The sequence below is a fragment of the Empidonax traillii genome, unplaced genomic scaffold, assembly GCF_003031625.1.
Source record: "Empidonax traillii isolate 1590-97213 ecotype Southwest subspecies unplaced genomic scaffold, ASM303162v1 scaffold138:size3245559, whole genome shotgun sequence".
In the NCBI taxonomy this organism is placed as follows: domain Eukaryota; kingdom Metazoa; phylum Chordata; class Aves; order Passeriformes; family Tyrannidae; genus Empidonax; species Empidonax traillii.
Window position 1 is genome coordinate 732,001 of NW_020955331.1, and position 27,651 is coordinate 759,651.

The window sequence follows — 27,651 nt, forward strand, 5'->3', positions numbered from 1 at the left end:
CCTTCCTTCATTCCTGGCTTGCTTCCACATCTCTGATTGTGTAGAGGTAAAAGTGGTAAATTCTTATGAAAACTCACCCATTTGGGTCACGAAGGTCCCATGCCTGGTGTTTGTTTCGGTGGTATGTCATTTGGCACCATCATGTGTGTACATGGGTATATACATTTAAGTACATAGAAGTATAAGTTAAGTTATAAGTATATACAGCAGTTGAGAGGGGCAGGTATAGCACACTGGCATTTCTCAGGGCTTTGAACAAGATACCAAGATGTTGTTATTTACTCGAATTCTGGAGGAATACTGTGCAGAATGGGCTAAAGGGCTTCTCTCCTACTGGAGCTGTGCATGCTGTGTCTGTGAGCAGGCTGCTATCTGAGCAGCAGTTCTGTGAAGGTGTCGGAGTAAAACCTCTGTGGAATGGGGTACATGGTGGAGGCAGAGCAGGGTGATAGCAGAATCTTTTCAGGCTTGACCTGCCCATTAAAACTTCACAGGGTGTTACTGGCTGTATGGATGTCAAAGCAGCAACCTGCTGTGGAATGGTGCTGTTTGTGTGTATTTAATTTGATTAAAAAAAAAAAAAAGACATGAGGATGTTTTGAACAGCCTCATTGAGCATTGCTGTTGCCCTCCTCATTAGCTACAGCAGTGACCTGGGGCTTTCTGCTTGTGCTGGAACTTGCAAAGGTATGTTTTTTTCCCCTTTTCTTTTTATCTTTTCCTTTTAAAAACACCACTGAAGTGCCTCTGTCATGCCTCAGCAGCAGTTGCTTCACCCTGTACTGTTGTCCACATGCTCATTGGAGGCTCCTTTGTTACTTTGACACGGAGCTAGCTGTGAGGAGTGGTCTGCAGGACCGGCTTCAGTGGGGCTGTACCTCACCCAAGCTCATTGGTGGACGGGGCCTGGTCCACAGCAGGTGTGAATGGCAAAGTGGGGTACCTCACAGCCTGTTTTGTCAAGGCTGTTCTTCTCTGAATGTAAAGAAACCATGTTGAACTCCTTGCATTTTATGAGGCTTTGAAAGCTTGACATGGACATGATGTTCCTTCCTGAGTCGTAGCTGTTGGATCTCTTGGTGCGGTTCTTTTGTTGCATCTGAGTGCTGGAAATGATGTGGTTCAAACATTTCAGAGTTTGCTCAAGCTACATTCTCCTTGTAATATCTCTTTTTCCCTGGAAAAACAGGTGGGGATGTTTATTCCTTTCTCCCTGCTTTCCTTTCTCCCCCCCCAACCTTGACACTGTCCCGCTGTTGTGGATCACTTGTGTCATACACCAGTGTAGCATATGTCCCTTGAGAACACACCAGTCATTGCTGATTTGTCTCAAATCATTGTCATTGCAGTCTCGAATACCCACATTAAGCAGGTGGAGCTGATACAATCACTTCCAACGCAGCTGACAGCAGCTGGGTCAGAGCCTTTCTCACTGTTTCCTGCCAGAGGAGAAAATAAAGCACACATGAAGGCAAAACACACAAGTTTTCCCCTTTGTCTCCCCTCCCCGGCCCCCAAGTCATGGTTTCCGCAACAACAAAGAAGTCTCAGCCAATTGGTTTCACAGAAGAGGCTGAATTTCCTAGAGTCAACGTTTCCATGTCTGAAAAAGTTTTAAAAAATTAAAACAACAACAAAAAAGAGACAGGCAGCGAGGCTGCATGTGGTCTGGCAGGCAGCCAGGCAAGGAGTGCTCTTTGGGGTTATTATTAGGCAGATAACTGTATCAAGAGCTTAAACATCACCCTGGGTCTGACGGCTGCGGTGCTCTGTGTGAAATGCTGATGCACGTTTCATACATGTGAGAGAATGTATTGTACTACCTGAAGCCATTTCTTAAAAAACATTTTTATTTTTCCTTTTCCCTTGCACTAACTTGGGTGCCAGTAGAGCTCCTGGGAAATGCTTCATGGGGAGCTATTGCTGGTTTAGGCCTTGCAAATGCTTTTCTTGCTAGCAGGTCTGAGTTCCTGCCTCAGATGGGAAACATGCCTAGACTTTCTATGTGTCAGACTGAGGTGTCCTTGAGTGAACTGGACTGCCTTGAAGATCTTCTAACCCCTTCTCAGGACCCATCTCAGCTAAGAGGAAGTTTTGAGGCCTATGGGTTCTGAAAGTTGTATGTGTACAAAGGGGTGCTCAGGGGTGTGGGGAGACCCTGTCACCCACACTGCAGTGCCCTGTAGCAGAGGGGACACGTGGGATGTGGAGGGACAGGCTTTTGATGATCTTTGAGAATTGAGATGGAGCATGTAATGCACTGGAGGAGCAGAAGTTGATGGAGAGCTGCACAGGGCAGGATGACGGGGCAGGGCTTCTGGCTGGGAAGTTTCTTCTCAAGTACTCAAGACCAGCAGAAGAATGTCTGTTTGTAATGCTGCTAGATACCATGTATCTGTCTGTGTTCCCATCTATAGACGGTATGTGCAAGGCTATATATAAACGCTATGATGGCTGGTATTTTGGCTGATACACTCACAGTTTTGTGCCACATTGAGAGATTTAAAAATATCCCTCCATTCCAGGAACATCTATACTGTGGCAGATGTCATCTGGTGTGGGGAGTGGCTTCTGAAAAGGGAGCACAACATTATTACTATGAGCCTTAGTAGTCTATTAGAATATTTATTGCTTCAATGCCACCATAAGACATGTGAGGTGTGTTATTTCTGCCTGTCAGAGTTTTTTCACACATGCAGGCAGGCAGCATCTGTCATTCCTCCCTGCGAGTCACTAGCTTTCATTCTCAATGAACTTTCTTTCCAGCTGGAAGGAAGGCAAAATAAAGGCATCAGAGCTGATGAGAAAGGAATTCATCAACTTTTTTTTTTTTTTTTTGCCTTGGAGTTGTGCTTCTGAGGGGCTGTCTTGAATTTGGGTCCTTCTTGGCCAAGACACAGTCACCTCATGCTTGCCGTTGTTTTATTTCAAGGCGAGTCTGTCGGCCTGTTGTGTCAGGCCCTGCGGAAACCTGGTATGAGTCAGAGCCGTCTCTGTTGCACGAGACAAAGAGTAGGATAGGAAACAAGTGAGAAATGACTTGCTCAGGACTTTCTTTTGGGACTAGCTATCAAGTTCCTCAGGCCTCAGTTCATCAGCTGAGGACCTGGCAGCACTGCCTCATCCCTGAGACCTGTCAGAGTGTGAGCAAGTTCTATTTTTGTGTTTTCTCACAGAACTGTGGTGTTTTTGTGGTGGCTGTGAAGCATTGGCTGTGCCAGCCATGTTGTGGAAGTGCTCAGAGGGTGAATGCTGGCATCACTAGCAAACTCTGCTTGTACCTTCAGGGGTAATTCTCCATTGCTCACGCTTAGGACTGGGATTGGGTGGAGTCTTTAACTGGAAGGGCTGGAGAATGTGTTAAGGTTTGCCGCTCTATTGTAGAGAGTTCCTGGACCTGTAGAGAAAATAAGGTAGTAAAAAAAGGCAACAGAAATGCGAGGAGTCACACCTGAACCTTGACCTGGGTTTTGAGTTACCCTCAAGGTATCAGTGCTCTGTTCAAACCTTCCTCTGGGAGCTGGCATGGGATGCTTGTCCTGTAACCAAAAGCAGGGGAGCCAAAACTTTCCCTTCTGTATTGGGTGAGGATGTTGTTGGTTTGGATGTAAGTTCATTGCCCATGTTCATTGGTGAGGGGAGAAAATGATCAGTGGAGCAGCAAAGGTGTGTAAAGTGGAATTAGAAACTTCACGTGAAGATTGGCCAAGTAGGAAGAATCCCTGTGGTGCTTATTACTTGACTGAGCCCATCAGGTGTGTCATGTTCCCTCCTCAGTTTGCTTGTGGCTTGGTAGGGTGTTGTCAACACTGGCCAGACATCCTTGTCTGCCAGCTCTTTGCAGAGTTGTGGTGTTATTCAGGGAGTATTTGCTGTAGAGGCTGGAGGAAACCTGGAGCTCCACAAAACTGGCCTTGTGAGTCACCATTGCCATGACACTTGTGCCTTGGCAGGTGTTAAACGGCCAGAGAGTTTCTGATTCCTGGTCAAGAACAACCCAAGAGCAGAAGAGTATTTTGGGTTTACACCTGCTGGAGACATAAGGGGCTGTTAGGTCTGGACCAAGGTAGAACCTCAAGTTTTTTTATCACTTTAATGATGGACTGAACAATGTCAGAAGCAGAGGGATGTTTGTAGGGTTTTTCTGTGGATCTCCTGTTTCTTGCATCCATCCCACAGTTCGGGCCCAGACCCACTCACTCACTCACGTCAGGCCAATGTACACAAATGATAATTTAACTGAGAATAAGCCTGGTAGCTCCTTCTAACCTGGAGATGGACTTTCAATGTTTTCCTGACAGGAGAGGTGTGGCAGGGACATGGCTTGGGGCTGTCTTATCCCTGCTGTAGCTGGGGATGGGCCCTACAGCGGTGACACTGGGTCAGTTCAGACAGTGTCCATCCAGCCTAGGGTCCACCTCCGCCCATGGCCAGCAGCAGATGCCAAGGGAAGGCTCTCAGCTTCCCCACATGGCTGGCAGAGAGGGATGACTGCAGTGAGCCCTGACCTTGCTCACCGCCCTTCCAACTGTGGCCTTGCAAAAACCCCGAGCATCTGTGGTGTGGCCCGACCAGGAGATGAAACACAAAATACATAGAAAGCTTCGGTGGTGTGGGCGTGTGTTGGGAGAGCAGAGAGGAGGGGGGTGGAAAAGTATCTCCGGTGTCGCCTCACTGGGTGCCAGGAAGTGGCCCAGCACTGGGATGAAAGACGAGGAGGGTCTGGCCGTGGAGGGGTCGGGGGAGCCGGCAGCCCCGGCGTGGCGGCACATTCTGTACATTCTGCAGCCCTGCAGCACGCGGGGCCGTTGGCAGCCTTTGGTTGTGCTGCCAGGCATCCAGCCCAGCTGGTATTTTGTTATCCTCATACCTGCTAACTCTCTCTTTCTACCCTTTTATTTACCCCCCCTGCATTTAACTGAGGTGCACTTGTTTATCCATTGGGCTCTACAGCCTATAAACAGAATGTCTCTCTGTTTCCTTTCAGCCCGGTAACACTAAACTGCTTTGGGTGCAGATAACGCTTTTGGAACCCCTCTCCTGGCTGAATGAGCCCTGTGTGGGTCATAGCCAGCTCCAGATGAGACAGCACATGCTTGTATGTATATGCATATGTATCCAATAGGGATGTGGTATGAGTTGGCCACAGTGAACAAATTCACGTGTCTGTAAAGGAAGTAAGCGCATGTTTTAGGCAGGGTGGCTGAAACAAGACACCAATTTAAACCGGATCCTGAATATACAGTTTGTAAAAACAAGCTATTGTATAAAACCCTAACCCTGTGAAACCTTTTGGGGGAAAAATTCTGCAGTTTATTTTGTTTAAATGTCGCTTCCTAAAGATTTTCTCGCTATGCCGGAGTCCTGGATACTGAGAGCCTGATGGTGAAGCAGAGCATATGGAAAGGCATTGCATTAAGTAGTGCTTTTAATGTAGTGATATTTTGAATGGAGGGAAAAAAAATCAGAGGAGTACTAACATTGTATTTCAATAAGTTTTCTCCCTTCATTGTTCAGGCTGTGCGAAAGCAATGAGGATAAAGGTCACTCTTCTGAAGCACTTTTTGATCTGGGACCTTGCAATCACAAATACTAATAATAGGCAAAATGCAGTTTTGAGACATTCAGGGTCTTAGCCTTAATGTTCAAGATGTTCAGTGATTTCTACTGATTGTGATCTTGTTGTAAGCTCTGAGATATATAAAGTCTTTTATAGCCTCTGCTCCCTTAACTCTCCTAATTTCCTTTAATATTGAGTCTTTCATTTAAAATAAACTTAAGTTTCTTGGCCTTGTGGCTGTTTAGGAAAGTTTTGGGAAAAGGACTCTCTTTTCCCAAACAGGAGGCTTTAAAAACACAAATTTTTATTGGATTGGTTTTTAAGCTACCAACTCCGGGGCTGGACTGATGACTTCTGAATGCTTGAAGATGAAAAGCAGAAAAGAAGTGAATGATGTCTACTTTTTCTTAGGTCAATGTGCCCTTAGTTCAAAGTAATTGTCAGTGAGAGCTCATGTAGTTGTAAAAGTTCTAAGCTTCTACCCACCACTTAAACCAGGTTGTCAGATCAACATGTCTCGTTTACAGAGATGTGCTCTGGATCTGTTACTGAGACGTGGTTCAGAATAGCTATTGAGGAACAAGTTGTTCTGCCACAGCTCTTCTGTGAGCACTTTGTGTGCATACAGCTTCATTCCAAAATGAACATGCCTTTTTTTGACTAAGTTCAGGCTATTTTGGAAGGGGGAGGAAGCTAAAACATGGAGGGAAAAAAAGCTCTGTTCCTCCAGAAATAAAGTGATTTGCATGGGGCATATTTTCTGTGAGTTTTCTGAAGTTGCTACCTACCTGGGTGGGTAGATCTCAAGCCATGTGACTGGCCCTGAAATTTTTGCAATTCATTTTACGGTAGCAGAGAGTCCTTAGGAGATCAGCTGTTTTCTATAAAAAGCTGGATGATGCTGATTTTAATAGGGGGGTCATGCTTGGTACATGGTCCTTTTGTATGAGCAGGCTGGGTGAGTGATGGGGCACGCTGGCACTGGTTGCATAAGGGTTTGACACAAATGAATTGGGTGATGAATCTAAAGTTCCACCTGCCATACAGATGCCATTTAAATAAAGATGTTCCCCTGATCGCAAAAGCATTTACCCATCACAAGGGCTGGCAGTGCTGGGTAATATTTAAGCTGTTTTGCTTAGCTCATGGAAAATAGGAGTAGATTTCAGTGTTGCCTTTCTGGGTGGGCAGTGTGACATTGCCAGCGGTCACGGGCCTCTTGGACAGTGAGAAACCCTCAGGGAGCTGGTGGCTGGCGGAGCAGGCAGTGCTGGAGCTGATGGTCTCCAGCAGAAACCTGGGCTTGTGAAGCAGACTGTCCCTAGAGACTGCTGGGACAGTGGGGAATGTTGAGATTGTTTTGCTTTCCCACAATGCTGTGTAACCCCTCCTGCCACCCCTTTAGTGTGGTGTTACCGAGGTGCTATTACTTCTTTGGTAACATGTTCACATCCCCTCATCTCATGTTTCTCAGGAGAAAGTGGATCCAAATGGTGCAAGATCTGTAACTGGGCAGGTTGCCGGCTCACGTGTTGGCATTCAGATCAGAGGGATCGATTGCATCAGTGGCAGAGCTTCGTCTTCCCGCTGCCACACCTGGGACCTGCAGCAGGGCTTGTCGCTCACCTCACACAAGCAGTGTGGCATCTCCAAAGTGATCTCAACCTTTTTTTTCCGCCTTTTGGAAATAGGCAGATTAGGACTGAAGGGGAAGGCTAAAGCTGGACCTGTTGGTGGGCGCTTAAAATATTGATGTATGCTGTAGGAGAGAAAACAGTGTCTCTTTAGAAACTTCTGTGATCAGGAGAGCTTCTGAAGAGGGAGGAAAACAAAAAGTATTGCGTCTGTGTATATGAGAGGGATGTTAGAACAACACCTTCACTTCTCCCTGCCAGAAGTCACTCTGGATATAAATTGGTTCTCCTCCCTATTGTCCCTGTGTTCGAGCAGTTGCTGGTTGTCCTGTCTGTCTTTTGAAGCGGTCTCTGTGGTTAAAGCTGCTTCATGCATCAAAATCAAGAGCTGTGGGTTTCCCTCTTTTATATCATGTAGAGAAGTTCACCTTTCCCCACTGGTCACCTTGGTGCTCTCATCTGACAGGACCAAGCAGTGTGTGGTTTGTGCTCGAGCAGGAAGATGAACTGGGCTGAAAATCATAACTATTGTCATTAACATGCCTGGAAGAGGACAAAATTTGCCTTTGTCTTGTCTAAAACATTTTCTGATGCTCCAGGAGGCTGAGGAGGTGATGTGGCACAATCTTCAACCTTTGCTGGCTTTGTGGCTGAATTTTTTTCACAACACAAGGAACTTGTTAGGTTAAAAACTTCAGTTCTAAACCTTGCACTCCTGATTTCTGTGTATTAGCCTGGAGCAGCTTTAGAAGATTTGTCTGGTGTACGTTCCTGATGCCTGAGCTGCTCTGCCCCTTGGGGCATTTAATAGCAGGAAGGACATGGTGTCAAATGTGAAAAAGCTTGGTAAAATACAAAAGAGAACAGCTGTTTCTAATGCAATGCTGATTGACAAGTGGTAGAAAAGAGAGGATGTATAGGCTAGTCATCTGAGTAGGTAGTTTCACTGCATTATTGAAACATTTCGGTGAAGGAAATATATTTGAGTAGTGCTGCTGCATAAGAGAGTAAAGGCAGTGTTGCTTCAAACCAGAGGAGAAAGATGAACTGATTGGTTTTCTTTCTCCTCCACCCTCTTGTCAACATTTAAAGTGGAAAAAGCCATCTGGTTTGAAAAATGTCATTTGGTTAAAGAAAAAAAAACAACCAACCAAAAACTCGAAGTAAGCGTTTACTACGTTGTGTGGTGGGTGGGATTGTGGTACCTACAGAAAAACAATGCATGAGAGCTGGAGTGGCACAGGAAGGAGTGGAGGTGAGAAATGTGCTGGGGCTGGATGTGGCACAGTCAGTAGTTCTGCTATGGAAACAAGGTAGTGTAAATGGTTCCTCCTCCCAAAACTGAGAGGTCCTGATTCTGTCCACTAGTTATTAGTATATAAGAGAGTTATAAATATAACCCTCTTTATATTTATTATTTTTATATTTATAAATTTACTTATATTTATTATAGATAATATATATTATATAATTTATATTTATTATATTTAAAAATATAAGTATGACCCTCTTATATTATTTATATAATAATATAAATATAACCCTGGGAAGAAATACAAGCTAATGTGAGCAGAAGATTATTTTGGAGTCTGAAAGAAGGGCTATGCAAGTCTTAGAATCTTTGAATGGTTTGGAAGGAATGTTGAAGACTGTCTGGTTCCAACATCCCTGTCATAGGCAGGCACACCTTCCACTGGACCAGGCTGCTCAGAGCCTGATCCGCCTGGGCTTGGACACTCCAGGGGTGGTGGAAGCCTTGTCGAAGTGCTTCCAGCCATCACTGGTGGAGCAGAGGTTGTTGCTGTGCAGAGTTCAAAACTAGTTCTTGGGTGGAAACTGCTAATGTTTTGGCATGGGGGAAAAATTCAGAAGGATACCCTGTCTTCCATAAAACCCCCAGGCCTCTCCAGAATCTGAACTTTCAAGCTTTCTAGGTCTTCTTTGGTTTAAGAAAAATGCTACATCGCAAAGCTCCATCCTCTCCAAAACACCGCTATATTGACTAAAAATCATGTCCAAGTGTTATTTCTTGGTGGTGGGAGTTCTTCCTGAGAATAAATTGATAGTAGACCTTGAGGTGCTGCCTGGAGCTCATATGCTCTCTGCTCTCCACATCATTGTGTGGTTTGTTGGGAAGAGATACGTAAAGTTTCTTGAGGATTTTTTTTTTTTTTTTATGCTGGTGGATGCTGTGTAATCTGTATTTTAATGTAATTCCCTTGGTCAGTTGTGCCTCTTGTCTGTTTTTTCTGTATTTTGGGACTCCAACAGTGTACAGCCACCTTGTTTACCCTCCTTCTCTCAGCGGCATGGCTGTGTAATTCTGTCTGGTTGATAATCTCTGGCTTCAAGCTCTTTATGCTTTCCTGCTGATTTAAGGTATCTCCTCCTCCTCCCTTCCTGATTTCCTCATTGTCTGCACCCTGCAGACGTGCTCCTGAGGTGCTGGGTGTGGGTTATGAGTTCCTGAGAAAATCTGTGGGTAATAATTAACATGTTGTAATACTGAGCCCCCCCTCCCCCCCCCTCTTCCCTCCCTGGGGCAAACTGGTGACAGTGAATATTCCCCTTGTGAGCTTGTCCTGCCTGTCCCAAAAAGAAGATATCCTTGATTGGGTTCTCTGTCTTCTGTTTTCTTTTGGCTCCTCTTTGTTAGAGTACATAATGCACAAACTGCAAATAAGAGGTAGAATTGCAGACAAGGAGCTGACCTATAAGTCTCTGTTGATCTGGTTACATCCCTGCTCAGCAAGAAAACAGCTTCTTATTTAAAAGAAGATGAAAGTGAGTTATTCTGACTCAAACTGATGCAAGGATAAAACTACTCTGCAAACAGATTCAGACTGGGGTCTGTTTTGAGCTTCAGAGCAAATTTGAACCCAGATATCCATGGTGGATGTGCCTGATCTGTGCTCACCTTTTCTACCTACTTCCTCCTGACCTGAGCAGGCTGTGTGCTGAGAAGAAAAACATCGCTCCAAAAAGTCTTACATAACCAACCCAGTCTGGAACAAAGCGTTACTCTGGATGAAGAGCTCTTCCTCTGGCAGGAGGCAGACCTGAAGGTCATTCTGGCTGCTGTAAAGCATGAGTTTGATGAGTTGGACCTGAGGATGGCAAAGAAGGGACAAGTGAGCTTTAATGTCTTGGTGAAAGCAACGGCCTATAAAGGAGCGGCTCAGAAAGGAAGCTGTGAGGTGTGTGTCAGTGAGCAGTTCAGTGCAAACTCCGAGCAAGAGGTGGTGACAAAAACCTCCTCCTGGGTTTTGTACAACAGTTGCTCAGCTGTAGTTGGGTGTTTACTTTGGTAATGATGGCTGGAGAAAGACCTGCTGCTGGTGAGACCAAGAGGAAGAAAATGGGAAATACCCAATGTGTCTGCAAAGAAAAAAAATTTAGAGTCCTTTGATCGCAAGCTTTTGTGGGTTTTTCTTTATTTAGCTTATTCACACTCCTTGGAGGATTTCTGGAGGAGATCCAGAATTCAGCCTTGATGAAAGCCACCTTCAGACTTACAGGCCACATTCTCAGTGGGGCTGAGCCTATGTGGGGAGGGTTCTGGCCGTGGGGCAAGCACTGCTGTTTCTCTGACTGCTTGGACTAGTTCCTAAAGTGAAGTACTGAAAACAAGGGCAGCCAGATTAAGTGTTTCCCCTACCCAGTGGTATTTGTTGTGATGTAAAGCTGGAATGGTTCCTAGAAAGCATTAAAACACAACTAATATTAACCAGGACTGAGAGAGAACAGCCAGTTGCTTGGAAATGAGAAATATGTTACGGTGACAATGGGTCAGTAGGAATGAGGCCGTCTGGTTTTTACTACTTATAATCTTATAATCTCCTACTAAATGCCTTGAGAGCCTCATTGAAGGCTGGTCCAGTACGACAGGGTGTGAGCAAGGTGCTTGTCTGCACCAGGTTGGGACCAGGAGGCTTCAGTGGCATGTGTTGCTGCTGAACTGGAGGATACTGGGCAAGGCTGGCCCTGCCTGAAGATTGTGAGATCCTGGATTGGGTAGCTGATCCCTCTGACTCAGCGTATTTGCCTCTCAGCTGGGACTGATCCAGTCCACCTGCCCCAGTGAGGCTTAAAAAGAGCATTTCCTTGTAAGGTATTTTTGGATCCTGGGAGGTGTCATGCTAATCACATGCAAAGTGCTGTTCATTGAATACTCCAGGTGTTTATTGAGATATTTACCTGGATGATAATATCTCCTCCCCTTTCCTGCAACATAAAACGTGCTTGATAACTCACATGAGTGCTTGTAAGGCCAAAGGGACAGTCAGCCCTTTTAATCTGTGCTGTCATGGAATAAATAACCCACTGAGCTAATTCTGAACTTGTCCTAATCTCACCTCACCCTCATCTTTGTTCACATGCGCAAATGCACCATCAGCAGTATGTAATGTGCTTCCCTCTCTCACAGCTTAAACAATAAATCCTATAAGACCAAAGCTTTGGAGATGAAAATTACATCCTGTTGGTGGTCTTGGACATGTGATTCAGGTTACTGAAGGTCAGCTTGAAAGGACTTCAAAGAAATATATTTCCTTCTATCGAAATTTCACACTATAATTTTGGGGAAAAAAATTTTTTTTCAGTTTTGCTTTATGTTAGATAGATGTGTTCAATCATGTTTGTGTTTCGAAGTATTTCATTTCTACCATGGTTTCTACAAGACTTCTCCACAGTAACCATGAGAGAAAGAAACTACTGAAAACAACTGGGGTTTTTAATTTTTTTTTTTAACATACTGAAAAGGCAGGCAAGGGACTCAGTATAAGTGTAGATCCTGAAACCACCTGTGTTTTTCTTAAGTTTTACCCTTGTTGATACTCAAATGAACTTGATGGAAGAAAGAGTTTGTTGCTTTGAAGCGGGAAGTTGCATCGTCCTGCAACTTCCACTCCTCCTGCCTCTTTGTCACTCCTGTTCTTATTTGATCTGTTGTCACCTTAGGAAGAAGATAATGTGTTACCCTGCAGGGGTTGAGAGAGGGGGGAGGCAGGCTCCTGGTGGGTTTCTGTAATAGAAATCCGTGTTTAAATAACAGGCAGTACACTTTTCTGTATTATTTTCACTTTTGAGGTGTTTAGTTTTATATACTGGGATGCTGCACTTCCTTGGGGCAGGCTTGCAGCGATGGCTCTCCTCCCTGCAGTCACTATGTGATCTTTGATTGTTTCTGTAATTTGTCTGATCCGCAGATATTTTGACATTTCTGGGTTTTGAGAGGGGAAGGCAGGCATTTAGCTTTCAGCTGGAACAAGGCTCAGTGTTACTGTATGTCTTGTATTCAATGCAAGACTGTCACAGAGACCCTCTAGGTCAAACCCCATCACCCCCCTGTGTGGAAGTGCATGTTGAGACTTCTCCCCAGCTCTGTGAGCCTCCACACTACTGGAGATGCAGAATCCCCTGCACAGAGTGCTGGAGATCCCAGAGTGGTGGGGGAAAGCCCCGAAGTTGTGTTGCAGTAGGGAATAATGTTGGTTGGCAACCTCCTCCCTGCTGCTCTGGTAAAGCAGTACCTTTGATCTTGGCTTTGGGCACAAAGCTAACAGATCAGGCATCTCTGTTGCTCCTGGAGCCTATTTCACCATCTTGGAGAGAAGTTTAAAAAGGCCAGTGTGGATTTGAATCAGACACCCATCTTGGGCATGGAGAAGTTCTAGGTGTGCTGGGAATGTGTGGTTTGCTATCCTGATCCTTTCTTGAAAAAGGTTCTGATCTTAAGACCTTGACAGCTTGAATCTGCAGAGATTTCTCATAATATTTTCAGTGCATGGCATCTGTAAGAAAGTGATTTTTCAAGAAGTAAAATATAGTCAACTTGCACTGCTGAACAGAGTTGAGTTTTGTTCAGCTGGTGCTTCCCCAAATGGAGGGTTGTGTTGAGTCATTGAACTGGTGGAATCCAAAACCTGGATGCATCATTTGATGTCTTACTGTGAAGTTTTTCTTCTCCCATGCCATCTTCAGCACCAAAGATCTTGTTGATCCCTTATCCAGATGGGGTAATCACTGGAACAGAGTGATGATTAATGCAAGGGAAAGGCCAGGGCTGGGAAAGGATAATGTGCATCCATCTTTTAGGCGAGTAACCTGAGGAGTGGGTTGATGTGGGAGCAGCTAGACTGTAATGTGGGTCATTGAGGAACAGGGAAGGGTGAGCCCTCTAACCTAGAGGGGTTTGGGCTCTGTCCCATGCTAGCACAATAATCATCAGTGTCAGTATCTGGCACATCTATTTTTCCATTAGAAACTCAATTCTGTGTGGGATTTTAATATCTTGGCTGTTTCAGATCACACTGAGAAACAGCATGGCCCTGCGCAGGCACTCAGCATGGATGCTTTAGTTGTTTGCTAAGCCAACATATACAATAATAATTTATTGCATTGCCTTGAGAATGGAGAAAGTGGGAAAACCAAGCCCTTACATAGCAGGAGTTCCTTTCTATCAGACAAGCTGTAGGAACAATGTGCTTGCAATTAACTCTAATAGCAAGAGAGTAGCTGGTGAGAGAGAGATCGGCAAAGGGGTTTTTTGGCTGAGGTTCTCTTTGGAAACATGAGAGTCCTTGATGATAGGGATGGTTCAGATGCCTGTTGTTCATTGCTGTAGTCCTTCAGCCCTTCCCTTGCTGGGAAGGACTAAAGAGTGTTCTCTGCCACTTACTGCATCCTTCCTTGCTCTTGGCTCTGTGGCTGCCTATGTGAGACAACACTGCACTATCTGCCATGGTGGGGGGATATGGTGGGTTGCATGGTGGTCCCTTTGAGCATAATGTGGGCCAGTATCTGTGGTCCTTTGTGGGTGGTTGGCTGCCTCATCACTCCATAACCCTTCTCTTCCATCATACAGTGAACTGGAAATCAAAGACATTTCTGGGAGGAAAGGGATGCCAATGGAGTTACACCTGGTTTTCTGGTGTCTGCCTTATAATGCTGTCCTGGGCCACAGAAGACTCCAGGCATCTGAAAGACCAGAAATGACAAAGTTTAGCAGTCACCCATGCCTGGTGAAGTAGTGTGGTGGGAAGGCTGGGAGGAAATAACTGTCTTTTCTCATGCCCCTGTCCAAGATAAAGTACTTCCAGACCTCAGGGTGGTTATTTAAAGCTCTGAATGAAAGAAACACTTTGGTCTGTATGTAGGCACAAAATTCAGGCAGTCTGGTTTGCAGCTAGGCTGGGGAGCCAGAGCTTTCCTGAGGGCATGAGCTGCACGTGAGTGTGTGTGTATATGTGCAGCAACCCTACAAAACAGGATCTGCTTTAAGAGAGTATTTCTGTACAGGAAAGAACGTAAGTATATGCTTAAGTCCTACAGAAGTCAAAGCAACTTAAGCGCGTATTACAGTTAATCGTGTACTTAAGTGATTTTCTAAGTTGGCCTATATCTGGAATGACACATAAGGCTCTCTGGAGTTGGGATTCACAGCCCTGTTCTGTAGTTCCTTCCCAAGAAAAGTGCTGATTTTTTTTTTTTTTAATTCTTACCTTAAAGAATGGCCTGTTTTGGCCTTACTGCTTTGCAAGTTATTGGAAAGGATGGTGTGAAAAGTTGAAGCACTCTGAGCAACAGAGTCCTTTTCAAAAGACTAAGAGAATTTGTACCATTCATTTCAAAAGGACTTCATGTAGCAAGGACAGTGCTGTAACAGGGATGTTTCACTGAAGGATACTATTGGAGTTGGAATGCGGCCTGGTGTGATCAGAATGACAGCCTGCTTGAAATTGGTGCGGTGTAATGTGCTCCTACAGATTGCTTTCCTTTAATGTTTTTTTTTTTTTTTTGCCTTCCTGAAGTCTCTTTGTGATGAGTGGGATGCTTGCAGCATGGATTTGAATGGAATATCGTGTAATAAGAATAATAAGCAGGTGCACTGTATAAAATCTTAAGTGGAAAGATACTGCCTAGAAGGGAAAACTAATATGGTTATGGTTATTGTTGCATCTTTTCCCCATAAGAGCATTTTTCCCCAAGCACTTATGGGTTTCCCTGTGTATGAGGTTTATCTAAGATAAATTCCTATTCATGTGGATGGGACACTGTGCTTCTAAACTGATTCTTTGTTAGAACTTTTTATGGTTATAACAATAGACAGTGCTAATATGTAGGTTCTTTTTAAAAAGACTAATGTTTTACCTGGAAGTAACAGGATCATTTGATGAATGCTTGAGTGTTGCTAATGAAAAAGGGGTGGGGGAGGAAATTACCTTTAATAAGGAGTTTAAGTGACATTTTTCTTATAGAATGCCATTATGTTTGATTTTTCACAGAAACAAGAAACCAAAGGTGTTCGTGAGGCTGGTGTGGTGCAGCTGGTTGCCTGAAGACTTGCCTTGGCTACTCCTGTTTGTACCTCAGTGCTTACCCCATCTTTGCTCTCGGGAAGGTCAGTACTTCCTGGAGCCCGTCGGCCCTGGCCAGCAGCATCCCTTACTGCCCAGCAGATGCAATCCTCATGGTATTCCAGGCCCTGTTTGCAAAACACTGTCTGTTCTTGTGTTTCATATGTCCCCACTCGGCCTGGCCGGGAATGAACCCTTGTCTTGACCTGTAGCATCCTCTGGTAGGAAGGCTGCCAAGCGACTTGCAGCTGAAAACACAGTTTGTTAGGAAAGGGAATGAGTTACTTTTTGGCTTGCCTTTTGGACTTCTGGCCTCCAGACTAGGCAGATCTTCTTTCTAGTCCTTGCTGTAGTAAATCCAATCTTGCCAAGACCAGCGGTGATGCTAGGTGCTTTTCTGATCAAGTCCTCCCTCCAGTGTTGGCTCAAGCAAAACCTTCTAGCTTCAGGAAGAACAGGAAGCGTGCTCCTATGAATGTGCCTGGATGACCCCCTTTTGCTGAGGAAAGTTTTCAGCTAATGGTTAAAATCCATTTTAAACCCCATTAATACAAAGGTACTTTATCAATAGGAGGACAGGATCTCAGGGCTTGCATTGTATAGGTACAAAGTTTAAGTCCTTGGTGGTTTTGATATAGTAGCATGTTTAACCCAATAAATTCCAGTAACTCTCTAATGGAAATTCAAGAGCTTTTATAGTTCATGAGAGCTTCCATGCTTTCTGTCTGCAAAGTGGGAATGGTGCTTTCCATGGTGGGGCTGTGAGGTTGCAGGGAGTTGTTCTCACAGCTGAACTGTGGCTGAGTTGCCATGGCCACATGTTCTCCCAGCCTGCTGAAAAGGCGAGGCAAAGCTCTTTAACTGAAACCACCAAGAAGTCGCTTCGTCGAAATTTGTTAAGCCACGGTGATTTTTGATTGCAGTCACCTTGGTATTTTGAAAGTGCTCTGGTGTCTGAGAAAGTGTATTGTGGGGTTTGTTAGCTTTATTTTAAATGTTTTTGAAATAATGGAGACTTCTGGGTAAAAAGAATTGAGGTTTTGGTTTTTGTATGGTACCAAACCAGCCCTGGACATGGTGCAGACAGCTGTGTGGCTGCCTGGGGACTTGCCACCTTAACTTTGATATTTTTGCAGAAATAGCTTCATGTAAATTTCTGTTGAAGCACTTCATACCATACAATGAAGGGAATTGTGAAGGGTTTGTACAAACTGCCTTGGAGTTTCTGGGCTTATGAAAGCAAATAGTGTGAAGTGCTTTTGGCTGGTTTTTGAGGGCAGATCTCTGGACCCTTGCATTGTCACATAACAGTGGATTGGTTGGGTGTCATTGTCTTTTTGTTGCAGCAAGAATTTTCCTGAATCCACTGTTCTGTCTCCAGATATGGCAAAGACTTTTTCTGTCAACTAATAACTCTCTTGGCAGGGATGTGACTTCAGTCCCCTATGGAAAATGATTCTGAATCTGTCCCAGAGCAGGAATGGGGGTCAGATCTGTTGGGTGTTCCTAGCATTGCTTTTGCTGCTGGATTGATGGAGCTCTGAGGACCAAATCTGTTCAGTGTGTCCCCATGGGAAACACTGGAGGAATGTGAGTCTGTTGTCTTGGGTAAGGATGAGTTGTGTTGAGAAGGTGGCTCTGGAGCATTGAAGCTCTGTGGTAGCTGCAGGGATTTGCCCAGAGCATATCTCTGCAAACGTCCCGTGGTTCTTGTGTTAGTATCCACATAGTGCAAAGGCAGGGGCTTTAGTTGAGGGGCCAAGGTTGGGGTGATTTTGAAAGCCAAACGTTCTGCAGTGGTGAAAGAGTTGTAGGTGTGGCTGAGGGAAAACTTCTACCTTCCTGCAGTGCTGTGGCTGTGCTTACTTTTTTTTTGTTGTTCAAAGGCAAAGGCACTATTTTGTTAGTGAAATAAAAGGAGTAAAAAAACCCCAAACTCCAAAATTTCTAGTCAACTGGGCTGCAAACCTGTTCAGAGCAGAGAGCAGAAACACTATTGAGAATAAGTATGAACTTGGTCTGTGATATTTTTGGCCCTTAATGGACTTCTGGTCCTCAGTAGCTTCGGCAGTGAACGTAGGTGACTGCCCGAAATCTTGTCACAAAAGTGGTGAAAGGATAAGGGAGGTAGTTTTCCTCTTTCTCATGAATATATTTCTTTTATTTCTTATAAAGAAGAGAGAGTAGGTTCAATCTCAGCATTATTGACCAAGCCCTCAAAGGCATCAACTGTTGTATTGAGACAAGACAGACTGAGGCTTCCTGCTGGCAGCTCATTGTGGTGGTGTCAGGGCTGCCATGGGCAGGTGCTGGGGAATGCAGGGTGACTGCTTTCAGGAATCCTTAAGCAACCAGCTCACCTCCAAGAGACACAGGCATGTTTCTTCTCCAATCTTGTGAGCGGCTGTCTGGGTGTGCTGATCCACCCTACCTCTCTCCCCTCCTGCTCCTGTGGCTGCTCGGCGAGGACTGGTGCCTCCTGAGGAGTTAGAGGCATATTAGTCATTTATTCAAAGACTTTTTCTCTCTCTTTTTGCTCCTAATGCTGTAGCATTTAGACAGAAAGAGTAAGGAAGGTTTCCAAGCTGTCTGCTTAGAGCAGGGTGGTTGCAGAGCACCTACTCTGGGCAGGAGGTGATATCTCTGGGGAGACTGACAGTGGCTGGTGCTGAGACACAGGGCAGGGGGTGGTTTCGCAAAGGTGGGGGACAGATACGCTTGGCAGGGAATATGTGTGGTCCTGTTGGCAGCAGGGAAGGAAGCGTTCACTCATGCTAATCATTCCAGCCCGCAGGAATTTTTTATTTTACTGATTTTTGTTGGTGGTGGTTCTTTCGTGCAGTCATTATTTTCTTTCTTTTCCCTCCTTTAATTGTTGAAGCTGTTTTTAATCCCTGACCATAGTAAAGCCACACTGTTAACACAAGCAGCAGGGTGGCTGAAATTGCAGCTGTACTGCAAGCTCTGCTTTTAATTTCAGGCTGTTATTAATGAGGCTAGAAACTTTCCCTTCCCCCAGTCAAGTTTCAACTGTGTGTCTTCATCCAAGTCACTTCACTTGTTGCTTCAGAGCATCCCTGGCTCCATCTGGGATACAACAGGTGAAGGCTGAAGTCTGTTTTTGGATGTCATGAAGAGGTTTCTGGCTGCTGTCCTTCCCGTTCCCTTGTGCAGGTGGAGGGTTGGGAGCAGGCAGCTGCAGGGGCTGGGAGGGGACCTCCAAAGAGAGGGTGGCAATGGGGAGCTGCAGCCCAAAGGTGTTAGTGCTGGGGAGGGGATGGAACTTCACGTGCTTGGCAGAGGTGGGAGAACAGGGTGTTTATGTGGGTTTGGGTTGCTTGTGAGCTTCTGCCCCACCCTGTGGTCTTGGGGCCACCCATAAGGGGCTCTGATGGCTGCTGTTGTCATCACATGGGGTGGCACCCTTCAGTCTCCATAAAGGGAAGGTAGTATGGTGTGTGTCTTTTCCTCTCTTTTTGCTCATGCAGCGCCCTAGGTGCCCACAGGAACAGTCTGTTGTTTACAGTAGAAGCAGTAATGACAAAAAGGTTTTATTTTTTAGGCTGTAATATTGTAATTGCATTGGGGATATGGAAATCCCAGTCTGCTGGGATTTCTGAAATTGCTGCAATAGTCTCAAACTTAGAGATTGTCAGGACTCTAGGAAAAATTCCCAGCAATTTACATCTCTAAAGTGCAGTCTCACACTCCTGTTTATAGCCTGTGTGTGTTAGAGAGGATCTATTTCTCTGTGACTAAGGGCACATGCAACCCCAGGTGCATGCTCTGAAGGCCAGGCTGTCCTTTATTTTCTGTACAGGTATGACTTGAGTGCTGCAAATCTGGGAAACAACCCTTTAGGACTGGAGCTGCAATAGTCTTTAGTTTTTGAGTTATCAACCCCCTTCCCTGCAATGTAATGAAGGAAGTTATTGCTTCTGCAGCATACGTGTGCTTGCAGCTCTGCAGGAGCACCTTCTGGGCTGGTCTCGTTCAGCTTGCTCCTCTTTTTATCCTTCATCTCAGGAACGTGATGTCTGAGCCTGACACTCCATGGCATATGCACTAGCTTTTTTCCTGGATGGATTTATTGGATTTCCAGTAAAGGCAAACAAAGTCAGAAGGCTAACGGTGCTGAGCACGCAGCGCTGCACTCCCTGGCCCAGCCTGCTGTACTCAGCTCCTTATACGGCCAAAAAAAGAAAGAGGAAAAGAGGGCGCAGCATGAATACCAGACATACGATGCATTCCTCTCAGCTGCAAACTCGGAATTTGCTTTTCCCTGGAAAGTAGACCCTCTGTACATCCAATTATTCAGGCTCTGTACTGTTTAGCAGGGAGAGGAAAGCTAGCATTGAGCTGGCTCTGAGCAACACTTAATTGTCTTGTGTAAAGGAATTTCTTTCTGTAAGGGTTTTTTCTTTCTTCGGTGGGGGACAGAAGAGGGAAAGGGGCTGGGATAAGGAAGGGAAGAGGAGACCTGATTGGCCTGAAACTTACTCTCAGTTGGCAAACTGCAAGCAGGTAGACTGCAATTACATCTATTTTCTTCATCTAAAAATCAATCTGATTCATTGTTAGCCTCCGCCTTTAAATTATATTTTCCCTGAATAGCATCTTCCAGTTAGTGGGAGGTGGAGGGTGGATAAGACAATCGATCGTGTTGCTTCATTCATAATCTGGCTTCAGCCTCTGTTGTTTGAATAACTGTGGGCGTGAATGGCTGGCTTGAGGTGCTCTGATCTGGGCTGAGACTGGAAGTACAAAGCACAGGTCCTCTATCTATTAGATATGGGCCTGAGTTTCCTAAACGGATTTGTTAGCTTGGGTGTAGCACCCTCCTGAGAGCTCGAATGAGGAAGGTCAGGCCAGTCCATCATCTCTCCTCGTGTGCCACTGATTCATGCTATGCAAAGGCACCTTCTTCAGTGACATGGGAGCTGAACTGCCATGGCAGGTGTTGTGGTTTCCTAGATTGTTTAGAAGCCAGATTGTGGACTGGAAGCCACGGAGGGGTGAATCATGGGCGCTCCCTGCATATGGGCAGCCTGCCTGCTCGCCAGCACCTGGGCCCACGTTAGCAGGGACACCTCCAGTCAGCCTGGTTTGTGCTTATTTCCAAAGGGAGAGCTTTTCCAAGACCACAGATGTGACTTGTGCTTCCATGGATGCTCTCTGTGTTTCATGAGCACCAAACAGGTGGGAGAATCGGGCAATTGTCACTCAGCCAAAAGGCTTTTCTAGCAAGGGAAAAAGCAACCTGACAACTTTGAGTCATGTTTTACTGCTTTCGGATCAGACTGCCTGGAAAGCAGTTCCCTATTGTTTCTTCACAGGCCTTGTGGAGGTGATGATGCTACTTAATTTCACAAGCTCCTTTCATCTAGCTCCTGCACCATACTTTCCCATCTCGAGGATGGGCTGTGACAGCACTTGACTAAGGCAATCGGTGTAGCTTTGTGAAGATCCCATCTGTTTCTCTACTTGACAGCTGGGTTGTTCCATGTTACTTGCCTTCTTGCTTTTCTGTAAAACCAAGCACGTTATTAGGAACCAAAATAGTAGCTCCTCTGGGCCATGTTGTAATAGGAGGGTGTTTCATGATGACAAGTTCCAGCATTGCATGAAAGCAAAGCCCTTTTATGCGTGCAAGGAAATAGCAACAATCTGCTTGCAGGTCATGCGTGGCTCAGCTCTTTGAACTTCTACGTTATCAAGTGTTTGCTGTCTCTGTTCTTAGAGACTGTACTTTGCAACAAGCACTGTAAATTATCCAGCGAGGGTAATAAAGGAGTTTGATGGCAGAAGAAAGAGAAATGAATGGCAAATCTATGCTAATGGAAACATCTGTTGAGTATTCTTGTTACTCTTTCCTCATCCATCCCCAATTGCATCCGGAGGTTGTTTCAAGCCAGATGGAGTAGAGAGTGGACCTTTGGCTCTTGTGAAAAGGTAGCTCTGGCTGCTAGGCAAAATGTTTGGGGTAGAACTGCCAGGTGTTCTTTTTTGACACCATTTCACGTAAGTGTATTATTGAGCATCTTGCTATAAATGGGGTGGAGTGGTGCTCCTGGTGCATTAGCCAGACCTCCATGCAAAGTTGAACAGTTGGATTGGTGAACATTAGATTTGGGGTGAGTTGATGGTTTGACTGTGAGAGTTCTTTATGAAAGTATTGACGTGGATGATGGTTGCCAGTTGCAAACAGGAGACTGGCAAGCTGGTAGGATTGGATACACTCATAGCATCCTGTGGAAAGTGAGTGCTTGGGGTGCTGGACATGCAGTTGGGTTCCTGAGCATGTCTGGCTTTCTTCTGAAGATGGGCAGATCCAACTGCCCCAACCACTCAGCTCCACAGCTGCTACTGGATGAAATGTTGGACAGTAGCTGCACTCAGGTGGCCGCAGAGCCCTGGCTGCAGGTTGGGCATTGTGGCTGCTATGCTGGGAAACCAGTGAACTTGGTGGAAGAAATGGGTGTCAGGACTCCACTTCTGTGTTCCCAGTGGGTGTATTGCTTGCAGAAGGCTCTTGGATGTTGCAGATATCTGACCTGTGTGCATGGTCAAGGACCATCGTGAGTTTTGTGGGTGCTGAAAGGTCACAGTCTCTCTGCCTTGCTTCCATTTCTGCTAGGTTTAAATAGGAGTAAATTTTCACTGGTTGCTTTTCTAATGCAATGAAGCACTGGAACTGGTGGAGAAGGAGAACGAGATAGGTGACTGGTAAATATTTCTGTAAATGTTTGGGGGGTTTTGTTTCCAGGATGTTATCTTCTTGTTGGGAAAAAAAATGTAATTCAATAAACACAAAGCAGGCACCATGATTACACCCTCTAAGTATAGGGGGATGCTGTGCTTCTATTCCTTTTATATATTTTTTTTTTGTGGTACTGCCTTAAGGTGTCTTATCGGAAGTATGGGCTGTCATTATTAGATAGTCCTGTAAAACAGCTGTAATAATTGCACAGTGTTCTTTATTGCTGTCAGATTTATTCATAGATGCTTTTTATTTTTTTATAAGACACATGAGGGACTATCTCTGCACACATCATTGGTTTTGCTAATAAAATTTTACATTTTGATGGTAGGTTTCATTGGAAAATTATCAACTGCTCCATAAAATCTAGACTTACACTGTCGTGGGATGAAGATGATGTTTCCTCTAGCCTTGATGGAGAGATTGATCTAGATGGATTTGCTTGATTTCTTAACAGCTGTTGTGGAGGGTACATAATCCAATGCCTCATCTCTGCTCCAGATTATCTGATCAGGGGTTTGGAGTTCAGCATCCAGCGCATACCCTACATATTCTCAGCAGGCTGCCCTGATGGCCTGATGTCTGTCTCCTGTGTCAGTCAGTGATACAGAAGGATGCTTCATGGTTGGTGCTCAGCTCAGTGTGACTACAGGAACATGACTAGCTGTGTGGCTGCAACCCAGAGTGGTGAGGCTCCCAGGGTGTGAGGACTGAGGGATCTGAGCTTTGCAGAGGGGGTCTGAGTGCTCTGGGCTGCTGATGGATGGAGTACTGGAGGAGAAGGTTGCACAGGAATGGAGGTGGTGTCCATGCATGTGGTGACCTAGACGTCTTTTCTTTCTGCAGATAGTGGGGATAGTGCTTAAAACCTACTTGAAATTATTCCAGTACAAGGTATGGGGAGAAGAGACCTCTTGGACCTCTTGGCCACCATGTTGTCCTCAGTGGTCTGTCCATGCAACGTTCCTGCTGGCAGCTGTGACCACAGGTCAGCTGCTCAGATGGAAATGTTCTTTCTTTTTAGGCTATTCACGGATTGTGGGCAGGTTAAAACTGCCTCTGTCCAGTATCAACTAGGACATTCTTGTAAGCCTTAGGCTGAACTTTTGCTGTCCCTTCTAGCTGAGATCTACAGGGGCCTGGATCAGCAGAACATAGTTTTAGATCCAGCTGAAAGCCCAGAGCACATGAAAGTGCCCAGAGCAAGGTGAATCTGAGCACTGCTGTGGTTTATTTGACCATCAAATAGCCAAGGCAGCAGTTGGTGTTGGACTGGCAGTCAGAAAGCCACTGCTGAGTCAAACTCCAGTCCTGTATTTTGCAGTAATTAGCAGGTTTGAGCACGTCCTTCCTTCAGCCAAAAATCCTGGGAGATGGCACAAGTCTGTATTTTATTGTGTTCATTAATTTAGTGAGCCTGTGTATGTTGTATTTGAGGGAATGTTTTGTGTTCAGGTTTGTAGAGCTGAATCTGATTCTGTTTTACAGGAGACAGCCCAGTTGTCCATAGCAACCTGAAATTGATTTTTTCCCCCCCTGCCTACTGAAAGCTGTTCCCTCTTGAATCATCCCTTTAATTTAATACAGTGAGCAGGATGTCCCTGCATGTGGAAACTTTTTTTTTTTAACACCGAGTAACCTAGGCAAGAAAAAATCCTTATATGAACAACAGCTCTGACTCTGTTGCCACTCGGCATTAGTCCTTTCTATGCCATTTCCTTGTGCTTCATTTCAGGTACTGGAGGCCGTTATCTCTATCAGTTAATCACCGTTGCTGCCTCAGGGGGATGTCCCCCTACATGTCCTCTTGGCAGCAGGTCCCTCTTTGTCATGAAACCCTCTAGGCTGCCTTGGCCCAGTGTATTTGTTATGCTGAAAAGTCTATTCTTTGTAGTGTGTGTAGAATCAGCCCTGTGCTTTCCCCTGACTTGCAGTGGTACCCACACGTGGCACTGGTGATGCAGTGGCTCTGGCTCTGGTGTTCCTTGCAATGGGAATGCCCTGCCCAGCTTTTCATCTCGGCTAGAGGAGAAGGGCTGAGGCCTGTGCTGTTCAGGGCAATGACACTGTTGTCAGATGTCCCCTCCACCTCTTGCTAATGAGGATGCTCAGGGCCAGGAGCTGCCAGGGGGCTCTGCTGCAGAGACCCCGCACGGGTGAAGTGCTGCCTCCATCTCAGCACTGTCAGTGTGGGTAGCCTGGGGCATATACAGACCTGGAGGTAAATACATGCTCTGTGTTGACCTTGCTGAATAATTTAAACTCAGAAAAGCACTATAATACCTGCTGCTTACAATCTTCTCTGACTTGTACTCCTTTGGTCTTTTTTCCTATACTAGGTCTCTGCTGTTGTCAAAACCTCTTTTTCTGGGTTTTTCCAGCGGGAGTGGCTTCAGTGGAAGCTGGTTGGAAGGTGTTTGGGAAGAATGGGAGGAATTGCCGTGCTGGTTTACTCCTATTTAGAAATCTGTGTCATGCCTGGGGATTCCAAGGGAGTGATTGCCTTGTCATAGGATTGCCAGGGATGAGGAATTTAGGACAGTTGTGGTTTTGCTACCTGGAAGAACACTTGCCTGTCTTTTGGAAGACCAACAGCTTGTGTGTGGTCAGCACAGATTGCAACCTTTTTCCATATTTCCCCATTTTCACATTTTCCACATTTGCCCCTGGATTTTGCACAGAAAGGCAAGACAGCAGAGATTTTCTCCTGTGCTCTTAGTTCTTGCCCTGCTTGTTGGGGAGCCATGGGAGGAGGAGGTGTTGCTGGGGCAAGGTGTGCCATGGTAGCAGTTGTACCACCAGCACTTGTCCCCGTTGGCTGTTCCGTGCAGAGAGAAGCAAGCTGCTGCTTGCATCTACACTTGGGCCATTAGCACAAATTGCACCAATCTGTGCTGTGAAATGTCTGCCTTTTCCTGGCTTGTTTTATGAAAAGTTAAAAAAAAAAGGGGGGGGGGGGGACGGAAACGGCACGAAATCAATATGGCAGAGGCGTCTGTTGCGTGTTCACCTGCTGTCACTGCGAGAGGAAGCCGTGTCACTTGACACGCCTGGTGTACGGCACTTGTTGAGAAGATAGTTATTTCATCTCTCTCTAATTTTTTTGCATCAGTCAAAAAATGGTTTGTTTAATGTGCATCATCTGAACATTTCACTGAATAAGCTACCCAAAAAGGTTAATCTCCAATTCTGTAATGTTTTTACTGTCGCATCCAGCTGCTTCAGAGACAGCAATGAGTGTACCTCTAATGATGACTTCCAGATGCAGAAGTAGCAGAGGCATCTACTTCTTTCAGGTGCCAAAACTGAGACTTACAAGGCCTGTTTTTTCAGAACACTTCATGTTTTGTAGCACTGTACATGATTATAGTGCAAGTCTCAATTAAAGGTTGAACAGAAAATTTCAGTCTCTGACTGGTAGTTCTTGTCTCTTCTGGACATGGTCTTTCTATATCTTAGCCAGGAAGGGCAAAGCAATAAATATGTGGGAAAAAATTGATATATGTGACTTTGCTTGTATCGTTCAGAAGGTTTATGGCAGAGGCATAAACAGGATCTAATCTTTCCAAGTGATGCTAAGCTACCAGACCACAAAGCATCCTTTCTGGTCTCCTTACCATGCCTGCCTTGCATGCTCCCCATCTTCTGAAAACTGAATGAAGGCTAGGAGACCACTGTCCCACATGGCTGCAACCTCCTTATTGACGTGACTTGGCTTTCATACACCACTAGCAAGTAGAGTCTTCAGGTCTCAGTGAGTGTGTGCCCATGTTGTCATTCCTCCTTTCAACAGGAGTACTGCCTGCCTGAGAGATGGGTATGATCTGGCTGGGCTAAGCACAAGTTCCTCGACTGTTGTCTGTAACTTCTGTCAGCAGGATATTTGTAAATTTAAATGCTTCCTCACAGAAGTATCAAAGGAACTAAGGCCACTTTTCAGCATGAACATGAAAGGCTTTCGCGCACTGGTGCAGCAAGGATTGCCATGGAGAACAAAGGCTTTTGCTAATCGCTTCTAATGCCTTTCAAGTTTATGCCTCATTTTTTCCTCTTTTTCAGACAGCCTCCCAGAGTAGAGACTTCAGTGACTGACTCACCAAATAATTAACAGGAGGAGGACTCCATCTCTGAAACTTTTGAACACCTCTTCTAATTTTCTTAAACCAGCCAGTACTCTGGCCAGAATCCAATTTGTGTAATTACATTTGACCTAACTTAATCCCTTGGCAGTTTCAATTGCATGTGGTAGTCGTCTTGGCTCCCTGTCCTGGGCTGCCATTCAATGCTACTCCGTGGTTTTCAACAGCTGTTGTAATTCAGCTGTAGAAATGGGTGTATTTTCTTGGTGGAAGCATTCCTCATATCTCTATCCCTTGCTAAACATCCTTATCTCACTAGTATTTTGGGAGGTAACATGTCTGATGCTGCAGATGGTCTTGCTGAAGTCCTTGGAGCTCTTTTCACTCTTAAAGATGAGCATACATTTAAACTCTTATTAGTTAGTCCGTCATATATTTTGAGATGCTTTTGAGTTTTTCATCTTCATTAAGAGGCATTTATTTCTCCATCTCCTCAGCTAGTGTGTGCCACGTTAGGGACTTTATTGGTGCAGGTATTCCTCTTTAGCATTGGAAACAGTACTTCTGTTATCAAATCTGTGTTAAATAGGAGTTTGTCACCTTCCTGTGCTGACAGCAGTTGGGCTGGCTGGCTGTAAGTGTTGGCATTGGTAAGAGTGCAAGTGATGAAGGAAAGCAAAAGCCCAGGGCAACTGAGAAGGATTGCAGAGGAAAAAAAACACATCCTAAGTAGAAACTTGGAGATGGACAAAGTGCAGCAGCCAAAGGGACAGTTGGATGGATGATGCATGCAAAAGAGAAGACCCCGAGTTGTTGCATTGGCACACGCTTAGATGTGCAACAGGTATCTTGTTTTCACAGCAGGTGGCAAATTGAGTGTTTCTTGGCTTCAGCCCTCGGAAAAGGCGTATTTGTTACAAAGCCACTTGATCCTTTGGGACCAGGAGCAGCCCCTGCTGAGAGGAGACAGGAATTTAGATGAGATGGGGTGAAAAAGGTGATCTGCTGCTGAAAGATGCAGTTGTGGCAAATTGTCTTCTACCATTTAGCTCTGCTTTTCTGAGAGTCTCCAGAAGTAGGATGGGAAATATATTTTTGCTGCTCTCCCTTTTTACTTGGTATCTCTCATAAAATTTGGGATGTTCTTAATATTCAGAACTCTCCCCTGTGTTTCCAAACACTGCTCAATCTAAATCCTTTCTTTATTCTTTCTACATTGTCAACATACCCTTGGGTTCATGAGAAAGATTTCATTTTGCTA

General features: G+C 45.2%; 1 protein-coding gene across 6 annotated transcripts in view; it reads left to right on the forward strand.

The window, feature by feature from the left end:
* LPP (LIM domain containing preferred translocation partner in lipoma) overlaps nucleotides 1-27,651 on the forward strand; it is a 319,665-nt gene that overhangs the window by 35,547 nt on the left and 256,467 nt on the right. The window contains exon 1 of one of the 6 annotated variants that reach the window (XM_027884105.1): nucleotides 22,181-22,270. The exons of the other annotated variants lie outside the window; for them this stretch is intronic. The gene's annotated coding sequence lies outside the window, so the exon portion shown is untranslated. Of the gene's footprint in view, nucleotides 1-22,180; nucleotides 22,271-27,651 lie in introns of those variants that run through there. 6 annotated transcript variants of the gene reach the window in all.